At 46.2% G+C, this 21,018-nt stretch overlaps 1 protein-coding gene across 6 annotated transcripts in view; it reads left to right on the top strand.

Moving 5' to 3' along the window:
- Positions 1 to 3,031: 3,031 nt before the first annotated feature.
- EYA2 (EYA transcriptional coactivator and phosphatase 2) overlaps positions 3,032 to 21,018 on the top strand; it is a 340,732-nt gene continuing 322,745 nt past the window's right edge. For 3 of the 6 annotated variants that reach the window (XM_073580561.1, XM_073580563.1, XM_073580558.1), the window contains exon 1: positions 3,032 to 3,109. The gene's annotated coding sequence lies outside the window, so the exon portion shown is untranslated. The remainder of the gene's footprint in view (positions 3,110 to 21,018) is intronic. The other 3 variants (XM_073580562.1, XM_073580560.1, XM_073580559.1) reach the window with 2 other exon arrangements.

The raw sequence follows: 21,018 nt of genomic DNA, 5'->3' as shown, positions 1-21,018 counted from the left end.
CCCCATTAGAATCTCCATATTGTTCCCCCATGTGCTGCCCCCATTAGAATCTCCATATTGTTCCCCCATGTGCTGCCCCCATTAGAATCTCCATATTGTTCCCCCATGTGCTGCCCCCATTAGAAGCTCCATATTGTTCCCCCATGTGCTGCCCCCATTAGAAGCTCCATATTGTTCCCCCATGTGCTGCCCCCATTAGAAGCTCCATATTGTTCCCCCATGTGCTGCCCCCATTAGAAGCTCCATAGATTATTCCCCCATATGCTGCCCCCATTAGAAGCTCCATATTGTTCCCCCATGTGCTGCCCCCATTAGAAGCTCCATATTGTTCCCCCATGTGCTGCCCCCATTAGAAGCTCCATATTGTTCCCCCATGTGCTGCCCCCATTAGAAGCTCCATATTGTTCCCCCATATACTGCCCCCATTAGAAGCTCCATATTGTTCCCCCATATACTGCCCCCATTAGAAGCTCCATATTGTTCCCCCATACACTGCCCCCATTAGAAGCTCCATATTGTTCCCCCATATACTGCCCCCATTAGAAGCTCCATATTGTTCCCCCATGTGCTGCCCCCATTAGAAGCTCCATATTGTTCCCCCATGTGCTGCCCCCATTAGAATCTCCATATTGTTCCCCCATGTGCTGCCCCCATTAGAATCTCCATATTGTTCCCCCATGTGCTGCCCCCATTAGAATCTCCATATTGTTCCCCCATGTGCTGCCCCCATTAGAATCTCCATATTGTTCCCCCATGTGCTGCCCCCATTAGAAGCTCCATATTGTTCCCCCATGTGCTGCCCCCATTAGAAGCTCCATATTGTTCCCCCATGTGCTGCCCCCATTAGAAGCTCCATATTGTTCCCCCATGTGCTGCCCCCATTAGAAGCTCCATAGATTATTCCCCCATATGCTGCCCCCATTAGAAGCTCCATATTGTTCCCCCATGTGCTGCCCCCATTAGAAGCTCCATATTGTTCCCCCATGTGCTGCCCCCATTAGAAGCTCCATATTGTTCCCCCATGTGCTGCCCCCATTAGAAGCTCCATATTGTTCCCCCATGTGCTGCCCCCATTAGAAGCTCCATATTGTTCCCCCATGTGCTGCCCCCATTAGAAGCTCCATATTGTTCCCCCATGTGCTGCCCCCATTAGAAGCTCCATATTGTTCCCCCATGTGCTGCCCCCATTAGAAGCTCCATATTGTTCCCCCATGTGCTGCCCCCATTAGAAGCTCCATAGATTATTCCCCCATATGCTGCCCCCATTAGAAGCTCCATATTGTTCCCCCATGTGCTGCCCCCATTAGAAGCTCCATATTGTTCCCCCATACACTGCCCCCATTAGAAGCTCCATATTGTTCCCCCATATACTGCCCCCATTAGAAGCTCCATATTGTTCCCCCATACACTGCCCCCATTAGAAGCTCCATATTGTTCCCCCATATACTGCCCCCATTAGAAGCTCCATATTGTTCCCCCATATACTGCCCCCATTAGAAGCTCCATATTGTTCCCCCATATGCTGCCCCCATTAGAAGCTCCATATTGTTCCCCCATATGCTGCCCCCATTAGAAGCTCCATATTGTTCCCCCATGTGCTGCCCCCATTAGAAGCTCCATATTGTTCCCCCATACACTGCCCCCATTAGAAGCTCCATATTGTTCCCCCATACACTGCCCCCATTAGAAGCTCCATATTGTTCCCCCATATACTGCCCCCATTAGAAGCTCCATATTGTTCCCCCATATACTGCCCCCATTAGAAGCTCCATATTGTTCCCCCATATGCTGCCCCCATTAGAAGCTCCATATTGTTCCCCCATATGCTGCCCCCATTAGAAGCTCCATATTGTTCCCCCATGTGCTGCCCCCATTAGAAGCTCCATATTGTTCCCCCATGTGCTGCCCCCATTAGAAGCTCCATATTGTTCCCCCATACACTGCCCCCATTAGAAGCTCCATATTGTTCCCCCATATACTGCCCCCATTAGAAGCTCCATATTGTTCCCCCATACACTGCCCCCATTAGAAGCTCCATATTGTTCCCCCATATACTGCCCCCATTAGAAGCTCCATATTGTTCCCCCATATACTGCCCCCATTAGAAGCTCCATATTGTTCCCCCATATGCTGCCCCCATTAGAAGCTCCATATTGTTCCCCCATGTGCTGCCCCCATTAGAAGCTCCATATTGTTCCCCCATGTGCTGCCCCCATTAGAAGCTCCATATTGTTCCCCCATACGCTGCCCCCATTAGAAGCTCCATATTGTTCCCCCATATACTGCCCCCATTAGAAGCTCCATATTGTTCCCCCATATACTGCCCCCATTAGAAGCTCCATATTGTTCCCCCATATACTGCCCCCATTAGAAGCTCCATAGATTATTCCCCCATATGCTGCCCCCATTAGAAGCTCCATATTGTTCCCCCATGTGCTGCCCCCATTAGAAGCTCCATATTGTTCCCCCATGTGCTGCCCCCATTAGAAGCTCCATATTGTTCCCCCATGTGCTGCCCCCATTAGAAGCTCCATATTGTTCCCCCATATACTGCCCCCATTAGAAGCTCCATATTGTTCCCCCATGTGCTGCCCCCATTAGAAGCTCCATATTGTTCCCCCATGTGCTGCCCCCATTAGAAGCTCCATATTGTTCCCCCATGTGCTGCTGCTGCTGCATGTAAAAATAAAAAAATGACATACTCACCTCTCCGTCGCTGGGTGTCAGATTCTCACCTGTCCTGCGTCCATGGCTGCTCCCCGCTATCTGCCACGTCATCGGTCAGTGACGTTCACACTGCAGGGGGCGCGGCGTGCACTAACCACGTCACCGCGCCCTCTGCTGTCTGAAGTCACTGACCGATGACAGACAGCAGCAAGCAGCCATGGACGCAGGACAGGTGAGTATCGCTGTACTTACCCGTCCTGACGCTGTGTCTTGAGCCCCCAGCTTCTCCGCGCTCTCTCTTCCTGCCTTCAGCGGTCACATGGTGCCGCTCATTAATATGCGCATAATCATGAGTTTTAATGAGCGGCACCACGTGACCGCTGAAGGCAGGAAGAGAGAGCACGGGGAGAAGCTGGGGGCTCAAGAGACAGCGTCAGGACGGGTAAGTATGACCTGACACCCCCGCCCCCCTCCCCTTCTGACCCCCGGTGTATATGACTCGAATATAAGCCGAGAGGGGGACTTTCAGCCCCAAAAAACGGGCTGAAAATCTCGGCTTATATTCGAGTATATACGGTACTTATCCTGTACTGATCCTGAGTTACATCCTGTATTATACCCCAGAGCTGCACTCACTGTTCTGTTGGTGCAGTCACTGTGTACATACATTACATTCCTGTACTGATCCTGAGTTACACCCTGTATTATACCCCAGAGCTGCACTCACTATTCTGCTGGTGCAGTTATAGTGAACATATATTACATTAGTTATCCTGTACTGATCCGGAGTTACATCCGGTATAATATTCCAGAGCTGCACTCACTATTCTGCTGGAGGAATCACTGTGTACATACATTACATTACTTATCCTGTACTGATCCTGAGTTGCATCCTGTATTATACTCCAGAGCTGCACTCACTATTCTGCTGTTGGAGTCACTGTGTACATACATTACATTACTTATCTTGTACTGATCCTGAGTTGCATCCTGTGGACGTCGGGCACTCAGACCATCCTCATGGAGTCGGTTTCTAACCGATTGTGCAGACACATGCACATTTGTGGCCTGCTGGAGGCTATTTTGCAGGGCTCTGGCAGTGCTCCTCCTGTTACTCCTTGCACAAAAGCTGAGGTAGCGGTCCTGCTGCTGGATTATTGCCTTCCTATGGCCCCCTCCACGTCTCCTGGTGTAATAGCCTGTCTCCTTGTAGTGCCTCCAGCCTCTAGACCCTACGCTGACAGACACAGCAAACTTTCTTGCCACAGCTCACATTGATGTGCCAACCTGGATGAGCTGCACTACCTGAGCCACTTGTGTGGATTGTAGAGTCCGTCTCATGCTACCACGAGTGTGAAAGCACAACTAACATTCAAAAGTGACCAAAACATCAGCCAGAAAGCATTGGTACTGAGATGTGGTCTGCAGAACCACTCTTTTATTGAGGGTGTCTTGATAATTGCCAATAATTTCCATCTGTTGTCTATTCCATTTGCACAACAGCATGTGAAATTGATTGGCAATCAGTGTTGCTTCCTAAGTGGACAGTTTGATTTCACAGAAGTTTGATTTACTTGGAGTTATATTCTGTTGTTTAAGTGTTCCCTTTATTTTTTTGAGCAGTGTATTATGCTATGATATTTTTTTTTTACATGAATAGGGTCCCATGGCTTTAATAAAGCAGATTACATCAAAATTAGGCATTAAAATAGTGTGAAACACTGACATTAGCAGGCAGACACAGAGTAGGGGGTAAAGTCAGCGAATGCAATTATCCACTACACAGTAGAGACAATAAAAATGGAACTGTACATTCAACAAACTTTGCATAAATCAATAGAACAGGGAAATAAAAACAACTTAGCTATTGTTAGGATTGGCAGAACGCACCAAGGCTTGGGACCTAACCCGTGCAGTGGGAGAATCGCAACGCCTAACATTACCCTCCCCTCTAAAACCCCCTCCCCAGCGACATTTGCCATGCTCAGAAACTGGGAGGCAGGGAAGTGTTTTTGCAGATCGGCTGAAGTTCTAGATGGTACGAAGAACTTGTCTTGGGGTACATGGGCTTTTAGACACAGACTCTCACAGAAGCTACCCCATTTTTGTATGCTCTCTGTTGCCCAATCAATCTGGGGGAGTAACCCGAGAAGTACCTCATCCATACCCTCAGAGATAACTAGAAAGGATATTATCTCCTGATGTTTTGGAGACATAGTGAGGGTAAGGGCTACAGTCCGATGGAAAATTGGGTTGGCAAAATGGACCCATTAGCTACCCGAAAAGACATCGGCTTAGGTAGCGTAACTAATGGGATAGCGTGCCGTTGGGCGAAGATAGCGGACATGAAATTGCCCTCAGCCCCGGAGTCCATGCAAGCCTGCGCTGTGAGAGTAGCTGACCCAAATGTCAGAGAAACCCCAAAAGCCAACTTGGTTGACACCTCAACAGGAACTAGTGAACCTCTCCCCAAGGCCACTTGACTTTGTGACTCTTTCTGACGCTTGGTACATTTTTCAAAGTGACCGACTTGCCCGCAGGCAAAACAAGTCGGCTACGGATGTACAGAGTGGGAGATTGACTCCGCTCGGGAGACATCCATGGGCTCTACAGGGCCGTGAACCTGAGTTGGAGGTCACATAGGATTGGTGAAATTCGGAGCCAACTGAATCCGGAGTTAAGTATGGCCTCGCTCCAAACCATGCTCAACATGCCACAGATCTATGCGGGTGGCCACAGATATTAATTCCTCCAAGGTAGTTTGAATCTCCCTAGTTGCCAAAGCATCCTTGACATGATCTGCTAATCCCCTCCAGAATATCGGTATTAAAACCTTATCAGGCCACTCCAACTCGGTAGCCAGGGTACAGAACTGAATGGCAAACTGGCTAACCAAAAACGAACCCTGAGTGAAATCCAGGAGCTGCAGAGCGGCATCATGGGTTGCTTGTGGCCCCAAACAAACCTCTTTCAGGGACCCCAAAAAATGAGAGGAGCTAAGGCTCAGGTGATCATCTCGTTCCTATAATAGCGTAGCCCACTCCAATGCCCTGCCTGACAAAAGGGAAATAACAAATCCCACCTTGGCATGCTCTGTTGGAAATCGTGAAGCCAGTAACTCCAGATGGATTGAGTAGTGATTCACAAACCCTCTACAAGCCTTCCTGTACCCAGAACATTTTTTGGGCAGTGAAAAATGTGGCACAGAGGAAACAGGAACTGCAGCAGTAACCTTAGTAGTGGCTTCGGCGGCTGCTTGTGCTACCAATGCGGCAAGATCCACAGCTGTACACGCCCGCTCCAGAGTGGCCAACCTGTTCTCAAGCTGCTGGATGAACCGCTGAAGACGCTGATCGTCCGCCATTGCTAGCCAGACTCTGGCGCTAGTATACTGTTAGGATTGGGGGAAAGCACCAAATAAGCAATTATAATAAGGTGTGTCTGCAACCCGGGGTCCACCGTGCTGTGATGGAGAAACCGCAGCTAGCACAGTGGCGGAGCAAGACTGCAAGAAAACACTTAAAGCACACTGAGTTGAATGTCACTCAGTGTGCACAGAGCGCAAAGTAGCAAGCTCTGTTACACCGCAGAGTGGTACTAAGAAGCAAAGCAAAAAGAACTGTACCCTGTTAGACTGCACAGGCATGTAGAAAAATACTAATTGGGGTCCCTATAACTTAACCCCCCCCCCAGGAAAGACTAAACTGGTGGTTGGACCTGCTCTGACAAACGGTGTGCTTTAGCATGTGCACCTAAGGACGCTTGGTGCAGATGCTAAGTTCAAGCGGGAGTTGCCACCCTCCACTGCCTGTCTAAACAAACACTCGCAGTGCTATTAGTGGAAAGCATGCACACAGGGTGGTAAAATAGCCACCAAACACACATGATGCTAGCGCAGAAGGTGTGCACCATTGAGAGCCTTTTAAACCTAAAGCTCAAGTCCAGACAGACAGGACCTTGCCTGTGGACCAATCTGAAGCTGCCACATCACCAGTGCAGCTGGCGTCAGAGCATCAATGAGAAGGTGCCATATCATGGACATGCTAAGTAGGGTGAAATCTGGACTTAGGCTCCAGAGTACAACGCTGCAAGTGTATACCAGTAGTCACCATAGGCTTAGCTGTAGGGCTACTAGCGACTACACATGCAGCACGAGCCAGGGCAAGGTGCTGGGGCCGTAGTCTGTGCTAAGCAGTCATTCCAGCGGCCGATCCTGAAAGAGAGACCACAGCATCAAACAAGGCTTGGTATCTAACTCGTGCATCGGCATATTCCCGGCGCCTAACTTTTATATATCTTATCAGAGAAATTAGTTCCCTTGCCTACTTAATTATCAGACATTTCTTCCACTACCCCTTGTCTACTGAACTAGTCATCCCCTCTAAAAAAAAAACTGCTAAAATCTCTCTTGCTCAGACAAGACAGACTGCAGGTTGCAACAGCCCATTTTATACTATATAGTGGGGATGAGGAGTGAGGAGCAGGGAGAGGAAACAAGCAGAGGGAGACAAAAAAACATTGTGGTGAACTATCTAACAAGCCCTTTAACTAACTGCAGAGCTGATTCATATCCAGGCATATCAGCTCTGCTGTATTACTTCATCCATGTTGCTTCTTCCTTGTCTCTGTGTGCTAAACAATGAAGAGCAAGAGTCCCTCTCTGTGTGCTGTGCTGTGTATGACAGAGATCACTGCTGGTATTCTTCTCTCCCCAGCTCAGAGTGGATTGGAAATTAAGAGATAGCTCATTCAGAGGGGAAAACTCATGAAATGCAGAATCCAAGTCATATAATGGGCAGATATAGTGTTACCCCTTGTATTTAAACATTGGATAGCTTATTCTAAAAAATTACTTGTAAGTACGGTTACCATTTTAAGAGAATCTGTTAACAGATTCATGCTGCCTGAACCACAAGCAGCATGAATAAGACACTAGCTGCGAGATTGTAGCCATGTATGTCTTACTCTGAAATGTTTCATCATTTTAAGAGTTAACATACATTGAGAAGCCTAAAAAGATCTATGGGCACACATAGGGAGTCAACTGTCAATCGATGAGAGAAGGCCAAGGAGAAGCTGCCTGGGACCACATCAGACTCGTCAGCCGAGACACATAATTCCCTGCCAGTTTTCCAAAGTATATGTAATCTTAAACTTTGCAGCTAAAACATACCTGGCTGCAATCGCAAAGTGATTCATGCTGCCTGTAGGTTCAGGAAGCATGACTCTAATAACAGGCTCACTGTTGGTTACATTTGTGCCAAAGCCGAGCAAAGAACAGTCAGATGAATGTTAGGCTTTGTACTTGATAAACATGGGGTCCGTCACCTTTCATAATCTGTAGGAGCATGTTTTGTCAGTCATTCCTGGTGTTGAAGTAAATACTATAGAAAAATTAGGTAGTCTATTACCAAAAATCCAACCATAAAACACCAGGTTCGTATTATATTAGTAGCTTTATGTAATAGGCATCATCCAAATTTCCTTAGAAGGGAAAAAAATATAGATAATAATAATATAATAATAAATGTTATTTCTATAGCGCCGACATATTCCGCAGCACTTTACATTTCAGAGGGGATTTGTACAGACAATAGACATTACAGCATAACAATAATCACATAGATCATAACAGATACCAAGAGGAATGAGGGCCCTGCTCGCAAGCTTACAGTCTATGAGGAAAGAGGTAGACACGAAAGGTGGGTGGTAACAGTTGCCCTGATTGTGTCTGTACTGTTACACACTTAACATTATGGCTGATCCAAACAGAGGGCTGATGGATGCATAAAGCATGTGGGAACATGATGCGGGGAACCTGGTTATGGTAAAACTTTTGGCTGTGCCACACAGGGATGGAAAAAGACATTGCAAAAATATAGTAGTGAATATGGTGAGTTCTCCTTCAATGGAAGTCTTCAAACAGAGGCTGGACAGACATCTGTCTGAGATGGTTTAGTGAATCCTGCATTGAGTGAGGGGCTGGACACGATGACCCTGGAGGTCCCTTCCAACTCTAAAATTCTATGATATAAAATGTTAGGAAAGGTAGAAGACCAAAAAATACTAATAACATAATCGGTTTGTCGCTTAGTATTCAGGTGCCTTGCAGTAATATTTGTTCTTACCTCGTAGTAATGTTTGTGGGTATGCAAACTTTTCCTCTTTGGCTGCAATGTAATTTACACCTTAGAATGTTGTCTTTCTTCCCTTCTAAGTTAAGATCTCTATGTACCGCTGAGGTGTAAAATGATGACGAAGACGCCTCTTGTGCTAATTGTTCTTGTTGATGGATAAGATATAAAGACGACAAGACAGGGACAGAAGCCGCCCTTTTATCAGGTGCTGATCAGAAGGAAAATTGGTTTTAGCGCTTCATAAATTTAAGTTTGTGTTCTAGTCCAGGGATGAGCTGTCATCTTCTACGACTTCTTCCTTACCCTGGGGGGGGCAACACATGGTTTTAATGTCCCAGCGCACTTTCCGGACGTCACTGAATACAATAAAGAGGTGTTTGAACTATTGAGGACTTGTCTGGAGGAGAGACAAAATCTGAGAGATATTTTTCTTACAACCGTTCCCATGAAGCCTCCACCATGCAGGTGACCCAGTTGTGCAGATTCTAAGCTTCTGTCTCAACCAGGTTTAACCATCATCAAAGCACTTAAGGGCCTGATGTACTTTACTGGAGTAATGGATGGTTGTACGAATGCACATTGAATATTTGTAATCTGATTGATGACAGCTAAATGTTCCAGAAATGTAAATCCTCATTCGCAGGTTAAATACAGAGTTCATGACTTACTTCAAGAAATGTTCAAGCACCTGTGATCTCAGGGAAGTAAACTCAGAACTTGTAGACCTGCTGTAGACACTGTACAGGAGACAATATCATGAGTGCAGTTTCCGGTGATTACTATCACACCTAAGGCCTGGGCTACCCTGTGAAATGTTGGAGCTCTACTGGTTTATTTTAACCATTAAGCCACAGCTGTAGTCCAAAGCAACATATTGAGTTGCATTCAATGGCACTTAAAATCAGTCAGTCCCAGTGTAGTTTAGGGAAGGTGATCTGACGGACGGATGGAATAGTCAGAGTGAAGAAGGAAAGGTTTGCACAGTGTAGGTAGGTGTCAGTTATTACAGTGGGGAAACAGCTAGGAAAGTGTAGTGGACGTGCAGTACCTTGGGTTGACCATTAGATGGCAGGGAGGAGTGTGAGCAAAGGACTTGACAACAGCTTAGGGCTTTAGAAACCGTTGGTCATGGGGGGCGTGGTTACAGTGACAGTTTCAAGGAACCGGGTTAGCTATAAATACTGAGGGAGGGTTCCAGAAGGTTCCGATCCCCAGGGGGAGCCGCAGTGACAGGAGGACTGCGGCAGTCTGTGCGCTGTGAGGAGAATCTAAACCGCAGACTGATAGGAAGAACCGCAGAAGGGATGAGGCACTGGGTGTGAGACACCGTATTTGTCACGACGACTGATCAGTGGAAGCGCTGTTGGTTTACGGGCCTAAGGCGGCCACAGTGACGGGCCTGTCAGGAACGTCGACGAGTGAAGAGGGGGCGGTGTGTGCTTACACGTCCCCCAGTGTAACGTGCGGTGTGTAAGAAGCGGCCCTGGAAACAGAGGGCCGTGAGGTAAAGAAAGTGCGGTGTGCTTCTGAGGCCGTCAGGCGGACGGCGAGTGAGAAATAAACTTGGTCTTATTGCACCCAGAATCTGCCTCCATCGTGTCTCTGTTTTTATCTCTGCGCGGTAAGAAGAGGGACCACCCCCCCAGCTCGCCCCACCAACCTCTACATTTGGCGTAGTCGGCAGGATCACCGCCGCTAATACATCATCTTCTGTGGCAGGCCTGCCTTAAAGGATGGAGAAGGACTTGGACTGTGCTGCTTGGATAATAAATACCTGTGGATTACAATTGGCTTACCTGTGGATTACAAATTGGGAGCGCTGTGGTGACTCCGTGGTGCTGACAGAAGATGGGGGCGGTATCAGGAGCTGCGCAAGATGGCAGCATTACTACAGCGCAGGGGAGAGGTTCGGGTGTTTGCAGTCATGTTGAATGGACTGGGACCCCCTCCAACGTACCCCCGTGGACAGCAGTATGTGCCCGGAGGCCGACGCTCCCATGTACTGGACCCTGGCAGATGGGTGGAAAGGTCTGCCAACGCCCCACCCAGCAGGAGGAGTGGCACAGAAGAAAAACTTGGCTGCGGCTGTCTGACGCCATTCGAGTGCTGCCCAACGGACAGTATGAGATGCTGCGGGTGTCGGGGCATCGGCCGCCTAGAGTGGCAATGGCGGCGAGAGATGGAGCTGCACCAGAAGTCATCTTCAGAACCACGGGCGGGCAGCGGGATGCTAAGCCGGGGAGCGGAGCCTGAGGGGAGTCAGCGAGAACGGCCGCCACCAATACCAGCAGAGGACTTCTCAGCAGAGCCCCCGAGTCCGGAGGGAAGGCCCGCAGGACAGTGGAGCAAGGAACGGAGGCTGCGGGGGAAACCGCGTGATGATGGCACGGAGGTCCCAGCGCCGGGGAAGGTGAGAGTACCCCCGGCCCTACCAGTGCCTCCGCAAGCGGCCCCCACCATTCTGCTGCAGCACGCGGCCCCCTGCGCACCAGAACGCCTAGTTACCACGGGCCCCGTGGTGTATGCGGAGCTGAGCGAGGCCCCCGCTCATGTCCCCGAACTACCCCGCCCGGAGTCACCAGTGCAGAGCTCACCCAAAGAAGACGCTGCTGTGCTTTCCCTGCTAATAGCAGCTGCATCGTTGAAATCGGCCGTTACTCCGGCTCCGTTGGAAGTAGTGGATGAGGCCTGTCCTGAGGCCGCGGTTATGCCGCTGCTGGAGTCAGCTGCGGCCGACTTAGCGGGCCCTGTGATTCCAGCCCCCGAGGACCCGGTTGTCCCCATTTGCCACCTGACCCCAGCGGCTGCTGGGCCACAGAAATCTTCGTCTGTTTCTGTCTTGCGGTCTTTTTCAGCGGAGTCCCGCCCACCGGACTCCAGGGCCCGTGCTGTTCCCTCCGTGTGGGTAGCGGAGGTGATCAGGAAGAAGAAGGCCCGGGAGTATGAAGTGTGGAACCTGCTCCACACTCAAGGAGAGGCCGGCATGGAAAAGAAGAGGACTTGAATGGACACCCTCAGTATCCCCGGGGGCTCCACGGCTGTGGGGTCCCTCACTACTAGCCACTGCGTAGTGAAGTAGACTGTCGACAGTTCGGTGCACTGTAGTGCAGGTTCTGGAGAACAGTTCTAGTTTAAAAAAAAAAAAATGTTTGATGTGCTGAGTTTGTTTTTAGTATGTTCCTCTTACAGGATGTTATTTGCTGATTTGAAACTTGACAGGACGGGGATACGGAGAAGTGGAGGAGTGTTCAGGTCCAAGGAAGGGGGGAGAAAGAAGACATGCAATGTTATGTTGGTATATGTTGGTTTTAAAATGAGCAAAAGAAAACGGAAAAAAAAATATAAAAATGGGTACTTGTGCTATTATGAAGTTGTTTAATGTATAATATGCCAAAGTAAAATGCAACAGGTCCGGGTAAGGGAAGGTCTGCGGGACCAAAGGAAAGTGTGAGATCCGGTAGGGGTCTAGAAGTTGAGAGGGTCTGGGAGACCGGGACGCCGACCATGACATGTAATTGAAAGAAAGATGAAGGTGTTGGAAGACGTGAGAAAGACAGCCGTCCTAGGTAAGGTCCCCTACACCACGGACACCCCTGAAGAAGGAAGGCGGGCGCCGGCAATGATCTGGTAGGTGTGTGGCCTCGATCATGGCGTACCGGATAGAGAAAGGTAACAGAAGGGGAGAGTAGGGGAAAGATACACACCGTAGAGAGAATACGGGTGTACCTTGCCCAATTTGCAAGACGTTGTCATGTGGCGTGCGCGCTGGTGAGTAGCAGTAGGCTGCTCAGAGCATAGTGCTCCCAGTATGGTTCGGCCCCTGCAGATAGTGGGTTTGGCTCAACAGCTGGTCCAACAACAGAATGTAGGTGTAGCTTCAGAACGACGAAGGCAGGGATGACGATTGTCGAGGACGACAATGGACAAAGGAAGGAGGAGTGTAGGGAAGGTGACCTGACGGATGGACGGAATAGTCAGAGTGAAGAAGGAAAGGTTTGCCCAGTGTAGGTAGGTGTCAGTTATTACAGTGGGGAAACAGCTAGGAAAGTGTAGTGGACGTGCAGTACCTTGGGTTGACAATTAGATGGCAGGGAGGAGTGTGAGCAAATGACTTGACAACAGCTTAGGGCTTTAGAAACCGTTGGTCATGGGGGCGTGGTTACAGTGACAGTTTCAAGGAACCGGGTTAGCTATAAATACTGAGGGAGGGTTCCAGAAGGTTCCGGTCCCCAGGGGGAGCTCCAGTGACAGGAGGACTGCGACAGTCTGTGCGCTGTGAGGAGAATCTAAACCAGGGGGACTGAAGAGAGACAACGTCAGGGGGGTGGTCCTGATAGGAAGAACCGCAGAAGGGACGAGGCACTGGGTGTGAGACACCGTATTTGTCACGACGACTGATCAGTGGAAGCGCTGTTGGTTTACGGGCCTAAGGCGGCCACAGTGACGGACCTGTCAGGAACGTCGACGAGTGAAGAGGGGGCGGTGTGTGCTTACACGTCCCCAGTGTAACGTGCGGTGTGTAAGAAGCGGCCCTGGAAACAGAGGGCCGTGAGGTAAAGGAAGTGCGGTGTGCTTCTGAGGCCGTCAGGCGGACGGCAAGTGAGAAATAAACTTGGACTTGTTGCACCCAGAATCTGCCTCCATCGTTTCTCTGTTTTTATCTCTGCGCGGTAAGAAGAGGGACCACCCCCCCAGCTCGCCCCACCGACCTCTACAGTAGCCCAAGCCGAAACCTTAGGGCCCATTCACACATGTGATTTTCTCCCATGAGTGCTATCCATTCACACATGTCATTTTCTCCCATGAGTGTTATCTATGGCTTTCACGGATTGCACTCGTATTTATGATATTCTATGGGGCCATGCACATAGCTAATGTTTTCCTCAGAAAATGTCAGAGATATGTCCAGTTTTGATCTGAGGACCAGATAAAAATTGGAAATGCAAGTCAATGGGTCCATCAAAAAATTCAAAGTACACTAGGATGACATCCGAGTGCAGTCTGATTTTCACGAAGTGCCAGAATGGAGCAGATGGAGACTTTTTTTTTAACTTCTCCACATACGAGAAAAATGAGTGACCCTCAGGCCACACTCTGATCAAACTCTGATCAAAGTATGATCAGAATAATCTGTCCTTTTTTCTCATGCGTGGAAAAATCGGATGTGTGAACTAACCTTTAGGCCTCATTCAGATAGATGTCTGTGTTGCACGTATATGGTTTTCATGGATACAACATGTGTTTTAAACGAGCTGTGTTCATGCAAAAATCATGGTTCCACAGATGAAAAGTGCCAATACAAGTCTATCAGTCCATCAAAAATATGCACAGCACACAGATAGCTTCCATGTGCCACGTGTGCTGTCTATGTTTAACATTGCAAATTATAAGCAAAGCTTTGTAGCTCATTTATATATCCATATGTGAAAAATACTGATGACACACTCATCCAAAACAATGATGACACCGGCACCATTTTGTGTTCTTGAAAAATATTGACATCTGACCCATAGGCAGTATGCCTGCTACTTGGGGTTATGTTCAAGTCAGACCTTTCCTTCACTCCTATCATTGGATTACTTGTCACCCGCACGTCAACTTATTGTGGAAATGGCCAAGACTGATAGGCCGATACCTAAAATGTCCTCATAAATCCCAATTTTTACATCCTAAGCACTTTTATCATTGCTTTATTATAAAATACCCTACCTCCCTATGTATGTAATCCTTAAGTGAGTTTTTTTTTAACTTCCTTTAACATTTAGTTTGACGTGAGTCTCAAAAGTGACATCACAGGAGGCCGGGGCTGCACTCACTTCCCAACAAGTCTATCACCCTTCCTGGAAGAGGATATCATCAGTGGGTGGCACTGCAGTCACTTCCACAGTTTCTTTCATCGCTGCCCCCTGAAGATGTCCTAGATACATGGTGCTGATAGAACCAGTGTGAGAAGTTACCGAGATGACAGGTCCTCTGTGATACGGGCAGTATTCCTTTTGCTTCTAAAATTTTTAATTTTTTAAGTAGCCATATAAACGGTAATCTCTTGATGACCTGTGATATACAATTACGCCACAGGACAGTGAGGGTTATGTGAAGTGGGCTCAGCGGCTGAGCCCGCGTCATACCAGGCAAAAGTCAACCGTGTAACAAAAAATATCTATTATTGACATGTCCGTAAAAGTCTGATTTATCATAGTATAAAATTGTTTAATCCAGACATTAAATGCTGAAAAGAAATAATTGGAACACCTGAATTGGCATTTTTTTGGTTGCCGCACTCCCGATCAATATATCATATGTACCCTAAAATTTTATCAATAAAAAACATACAACTCAGTACATAAAAAATACCCTTATCCAAAAATTTTAAAAAATACTGGTCTCACAAAAATATTACAGTATGGCAATATGATTCTCAAAGTCCGTATAATTACAGTGATACCAAAACTTTTTTTTTTTTTATTTACATAGTGAAAAAAATCTGAATTTTGTATAATAATAATTTTATTTCTATAGTGCCAACATATTCCGCAGCACTTTACATTTTAGAGGGGACTTGTACAGACAATAGACATTACAGCATAACAATAATCACATAGATCATAACAGATACCAAGAGGAATGAGGGCCCTGCTCGCAAGCTTACAGTCTATGATGAAGAAGGGGAGACATGAAAGGTGAATGGTAACGATTGCTTTTATTGTTTGGACCAGCCATAGTGTAAGAATCCGGTGTTCCTGTTGCTGCATGAACCGGATATCAGCCTTAGTATGTAACAGTACATACACAGAGGGCTATTAAATGCATAAAACATGTGAGAACATGATGCGAGGAACCTGGTTATGGTCAAAATTTTCAATGGGCAACACAGGGATAGTTAGGTTAATGCATTGAGGCGGTAGGCCAGTCTGAAGAAATTTGTTTTTAGGGCATGCTTATAACTGTGGGGATTGGGGATTAATTGTATTAACCTGGGTAGTGCAGTCCAAAGAATTGTCGCAGCACGTGAAATGTCTTGGAGACTGGAGTGGGAGGTTCTGATTATTGAGGATGTTAACCTCAGGTCACTAGTAGAATGGAGGGCTCGGGTAGGGTGGTATACTGAAACAAGGGAGGAGATGTAGGGTGGTGTTGAGCCTTGGAGTGCTTTGTAGGTGAGTGTGAAAAGTTTGTACTGGATTCTGGAGTGGATGGGTAACCAGTGTAATGACTGGCACAAGGTAGAGGCATCGGTATAATGATTGGTGAGGAATGTGATCCTGGCTGCAGCACTCAAGACAGATTGGAGAGGGGAGAGTTTGGTAAGAGGGAGACCTATTTGTAGAGAGTTACAATAGTCCAGACGAGAATGAATAAGAGAAACAGTAAGAGTTTTCGCAGAGTTGAAAGTAAGAAGGGGTCGAATTCTAGAAATGTTTTTGAGGTGCAGATAACAAGATCTAGCCAGTGATTGGATGTGGGGGGTGAATGAAAGCTTGGAATCAAGTATGACCCCCAAGACAGCGGGCATGTTGCTGGGGAGTAATGGTGGAACCACACACGGAAATGGCAATGTCAGGCATAGGTAAGTTTGTAGAGGGAGGAAACATGAGTTCAGTTTTTGACAGGTTCAGTTTCAGATAGAGGGAGGACATGATGTTCGAAACAGCGGTAAGACAATCACTGGAGTTTTCTAGAAAGGAAGGCTTGATGTCAGGAGGAGTGTATAATTGACTGTCATCAGCATAGGGTTGGTACTGGAAACCAAATCTACTGATTGTTTGACCAATAGGGGCAGTATACAAAGAGAAGAGAAGGGGGCCTAGAACCGATCCTTGAGGAACCCCAACCATAAGGGGAAGATGAGAGGAGGAGGAGCCAGCAAAAGATACAGTGAAGGAGCGGTCAGAGAGAAAGGAAGAGAACTAGGAGAGAACCGTGTCTGTTGTGAGTTCATTTTTCCCTTCACCATTGAGGTCTGATGAACTCCCTCCTCTGGTGAAGGAAGGTAGTGAGGCTGATTAGAGCTGATTAGAGCTAGTTCTGCCACTTTGATGTCACCTTTTTTTTGTAACTTTGGTTTTCACCCTCGATTTTCTTCAGGGCAGGTGGAGCCTTCTGCCTGCCCATGTGTTGACACTGTGGTGGAGAGAATGCACCAGATCTGGGACCAAGTAGTGGATAAGTTGTCTCTCTCCCAGGAAAAGGCTCAGCGGTTTTCCAACCGGCGTAGGACCGTTGGTCCCCAGTTTAAGGTGGGTGATATGGTTTGGTTGTCATCAAAAAATATCGCTATGAAGGTGGCTTCTCCTAAGTTTAAGCCTAGATTTATTGGACCTTACAAGATTTTGGAGATTATTAATCCGGTCTCTTTTCGGTTGGCTCTTCCTGTCACATTTAAAATTCATAATGTGTTTCATAAGTCCTTGTTGAAGAGGTTTGTTGAACCAGTAGTTCCTGTGGTGGCACCTCCTGACCCTATATTGGTTGAAGGTAACATGGAATATGAGGTAGAGAAGATACTGGATTCCCGTCTGGCTAGACGGAGACTCCAGTATTTGGTTAAGTGGAAGGGTTATGGTCAGGAGGATAATTCCTGGGTCTCTGCCTCTGATATTCATGCTGAAAGATTGGTGCGTGCCTTTCATCGGGCTCACCCGGATCGCCCTGGTGGCATGGATGAGGGTTCGGTGACCCCTCCTCAAGGGGGAGGTACCGTTGTGAGTTCATTTTTCCCTTCACCATTGAGGTCTGATGAACTCCCTCCTCTGGTGAAGGAAGGTAGTGAGGCTGATTACCAAACACATGGGCAGCTAGATGATGACTGGGTGGCTGGAATTGAGGACTGGATATAAGGCTGCCGACGCCCTTCTTCCTGGCTGGTGATTTTCCTGCTGGATTCTTGGAGACCAGTCTCATCTCAAAGCTAAGTTTTTCTGCTCTGCTTTGTACTCTTCAGTTTTGTTTTTGTTTTGCCTCGTTTTTTGGGAGTTCTGCCATCCCCGGCCGGGGGTGAGCTGAATTCCATTTTTGTCTCTGATCTGTTGACCTTTTGCTCTGTCTTCAGAATATACCTGAGTGCTGATATAGTCTTTTGAAGCCTAGCGACTTCAGGGCCTGTTTTTCCTATCAGTCGGTTGGCTCATTTTGTTAGGGTTTTTGCGGATGGCAGACAGCAGCTTTCCTATCCTGTCCTATGTAGTTAGCTTGGGCCCCATCATTTGCTCAACCTGTCTTTCTATCTGTGTTGGTGTTTTCATCTTGCTTCACCGTCATTATATGTTGGGGGCTGCCTATTGCTTTGGGGTCTGCTCTGGGGCAGTTTAGTTTTTCCCCTTTCTGTCTTTAGGCTATGTAGTTCTCCGGCTGTGATCGAGGGGTCTAGGGCACCGTAGGAACCCCCCACGGCTACTGCTAGTTGTTGTGGATAGGTTCAGGGGTCTGCAATCCGATAGTTGCCTACCTCTCTGGTTTTTCTGGACTTAACTGGTATTTTTTTTTTTCCTCCTTCGGTGACTCATCATAACACGTGTCCTTGAGGCCGATGGAGCGGAGCATAGTGAGGAGGAGCTGATGATCCACAGTGTCGAATACTGCAGAGAGATTCAAGAGAATTAGCATGGAGTAATGACCATTTCATTTAGTTGTAGTAGATCATTAGAGACTTTAGTGAGGGCAGTTTCAGTAGAGTGTAAAGAGCGGAAACTGGATTGTAGAGGGTGGAGAAGAGAATTATCTGAGAGATAGTGGATAAGACGGGAGTGGACCAGGCATTCCAGGAATTTAGAGATGAAGGGAATATTAGAGACAGGTCTATAGTTAGCGGCACAGTTTTGGTCGAGGGATGGTTTTTAAGTAATGAATGCAGTGTTGGACTGGGGTGATAAGGGCCCACCAGTAACACCGACTTTGGGGGACCCCACTTTTCACCTGCATACAAATATTACACTACCCGTGTTCACAAATTTATCCATATCTCTATATAACAATAAACTGGGTAGTTTGGTTAATGAATAAGATGCAGTTTTTTCTATACAGAGTAAATTATGTGAATTATACCAAGTACTGCCCAAATAGTGGGGTTAGGGGCTCACATTGCACAGGGACCCACTGGGGGATTCCACTGTTACCCTATGTGCCTGTCCGAGCCTGAATGAATGTATGATGGCATGCTTAAATGAGGAGGGAAAGGTAGAAGAGAGAGAGAGGTTGAATATTTTTGTTAGGTGAGTGGTGACAGCAGGAGAAAGGTACTGCAGGAGATGTGACGGAATGGGGGTCACTGGTGCAAGTGGTAGGGGGAGAAGATGCAACGAGCCTGATTACTTCTGACTACTGATTATTGATAATAATAATAATGAATGAATAAATAAAAAATATGTATACTATCCCAAACACCCAAATAAACACTTTTGTACAGTTATTGTGCACTGCAGAGATATAAAATATAAAAATTTTTAATGTTAGTAGTAAATAATAATAGTAAAGTAATAATACTAATTATATTAAAAAAAGTCAAATAAAATAAGATTCTGTAGGTACTTCTAATACTTAATAAAGATGCTACTAGACTGCGAGGCCTTTTTGCTTGGCATGTGTTCCTTTAAGTACAAGATTTGTGTTTTGCTTTGGTGATTGTACAATTTTCTTGATTTTAATAGCTTATGTAGTGGCACTGACAATATTTTCCCTGCAATCACGCCGGCTGATTGCTCTTGGAGTGCTGCAGATGGTTTTATTTAATTTTTGGCCCTCCTCTGCAAAAATTGTATCATTTGGTGATTATTCAAGAAATGAATAAGAGAAAGACCTAAAAATCCGGTTAAAGCTTCTAGATCACGACTCGGTCCAAGATGTTTTACATATTTCACACAATGTTGGAAAACACAGAGATGTTGGAAAAGTATCTGCAAACGAGAGAAACTGTATAATTTATGAAATAGCACATTGGCACAGGTGAGCTTATATCAAATTTACATTAGCTACCTAAATACCACATAATAATATAAAAGCAACAATAACAAATTTTGCTACTATTAATAATAGCAATTCTAAAATTATTTATAATAAACATAATGCAAGATAATTTACTAGTTTAGGACTTCCCACAGAATGATAATGATTTATGTCCTTTTTACTCTGACTCTCTCCCTACATATCATATCTGACTCCAAATCCAAGCCCAAATTTATCAATGTATTAGCATTAAAACAAATCTCAATAAGCAGTAGTTATGGGTCAGTTTGACATCACATTTGAGACACACATTTGTGGCTCAACCAGGGCTTCCATCTGAAGCCATGAAAAACGGGTTGGAATGGAGTCTCTAAAGGAGACATTCATGCCGCAACTCTCTATTATTGGTCTCCTTCTTAATAAACTTGTCTCCAATCTATCCTGAATGCTGCAGCCAGGATAATATTTCTGTCCAGTCATTGCACTGGTTGTCCTTCCGCTACAGAATACGATATAAACTTATCACTCTTACCCACAAATCGTTCCACAGTTCTCCTCTGCCCATACATCTTCTCTCTTATCTCTTTCTACCACACTACCTGTTCTCTCTGTTCTGCTAATGATCCTCTATAATCTGAACAACATACCTGTTTCTAAGTTTTCTCTTGCGCTGTGCCAGTTCTCCAGAATGCTCTACCCCAAACAATCTAGTTAATTCTCTGTATCCATAGTTTTAAAAGTACTCTAAAAATGTATTTCTTTAGATTGCCCTTTCACCCTACCTCACAAATCTAACTATTCCCTGTTCTCCCTTCATACATTTTCCTCAGAATAAGTGATGCAAAAATAATTATTTTTTTCTATAAAATAATTTTTATCGTGTAAAAGAGCCAAAACATAAAAAAATTATAAAAATGTGGTATTGCTGTAATCGTACTTACCTGAAGAATAAAGCTGCCTTATCAATTTTACCACATGCAGAACGGAATTCCTGAATTGCTGGTTTCTATTCATTCTGCCTCCAAAAAATTGATATAGAAAGCTATCAAAAAACGAAAATGGAGCCAATAAAATGTCAACTTGTCCAGCAAAAAAGTAAGCCCTCACATGACTCTCTTGACAGAATATGGAAAAATTATAGCTCTCAAAATATGGTGATGTAAAGCAATAAAAAGCGTTTATTAGTGTGTGACAGCAGCCAAACATAAGAAAATGCTATAAATCAGTGTAATCGCAGTGACTCAAAGAATAAATTTTTCAAAATTCTGTAAAGTAT

This window comes from Dendrobates tinctorius, unplaced genomic scaffold, assembly GCF_039654945.1.
Source record: "Dendrobates tinctorius isolate UK_male_01 unplaced genomic scaffold, ASM3965494v1 ptg000065l, whole genome shotgun sequence".
Lineage (NCBI taxonomy): Eukaryota > Metazoa > Chordata > Amphibia > Anura > Dendrobatidae > Dendrobates > Dendrobates tinctorius.
The sequence above is the reverse complement of the archived record's forward strand: the minus strand, read 5'-3'. Positions and strand labels throughout refer to the sequence as shown.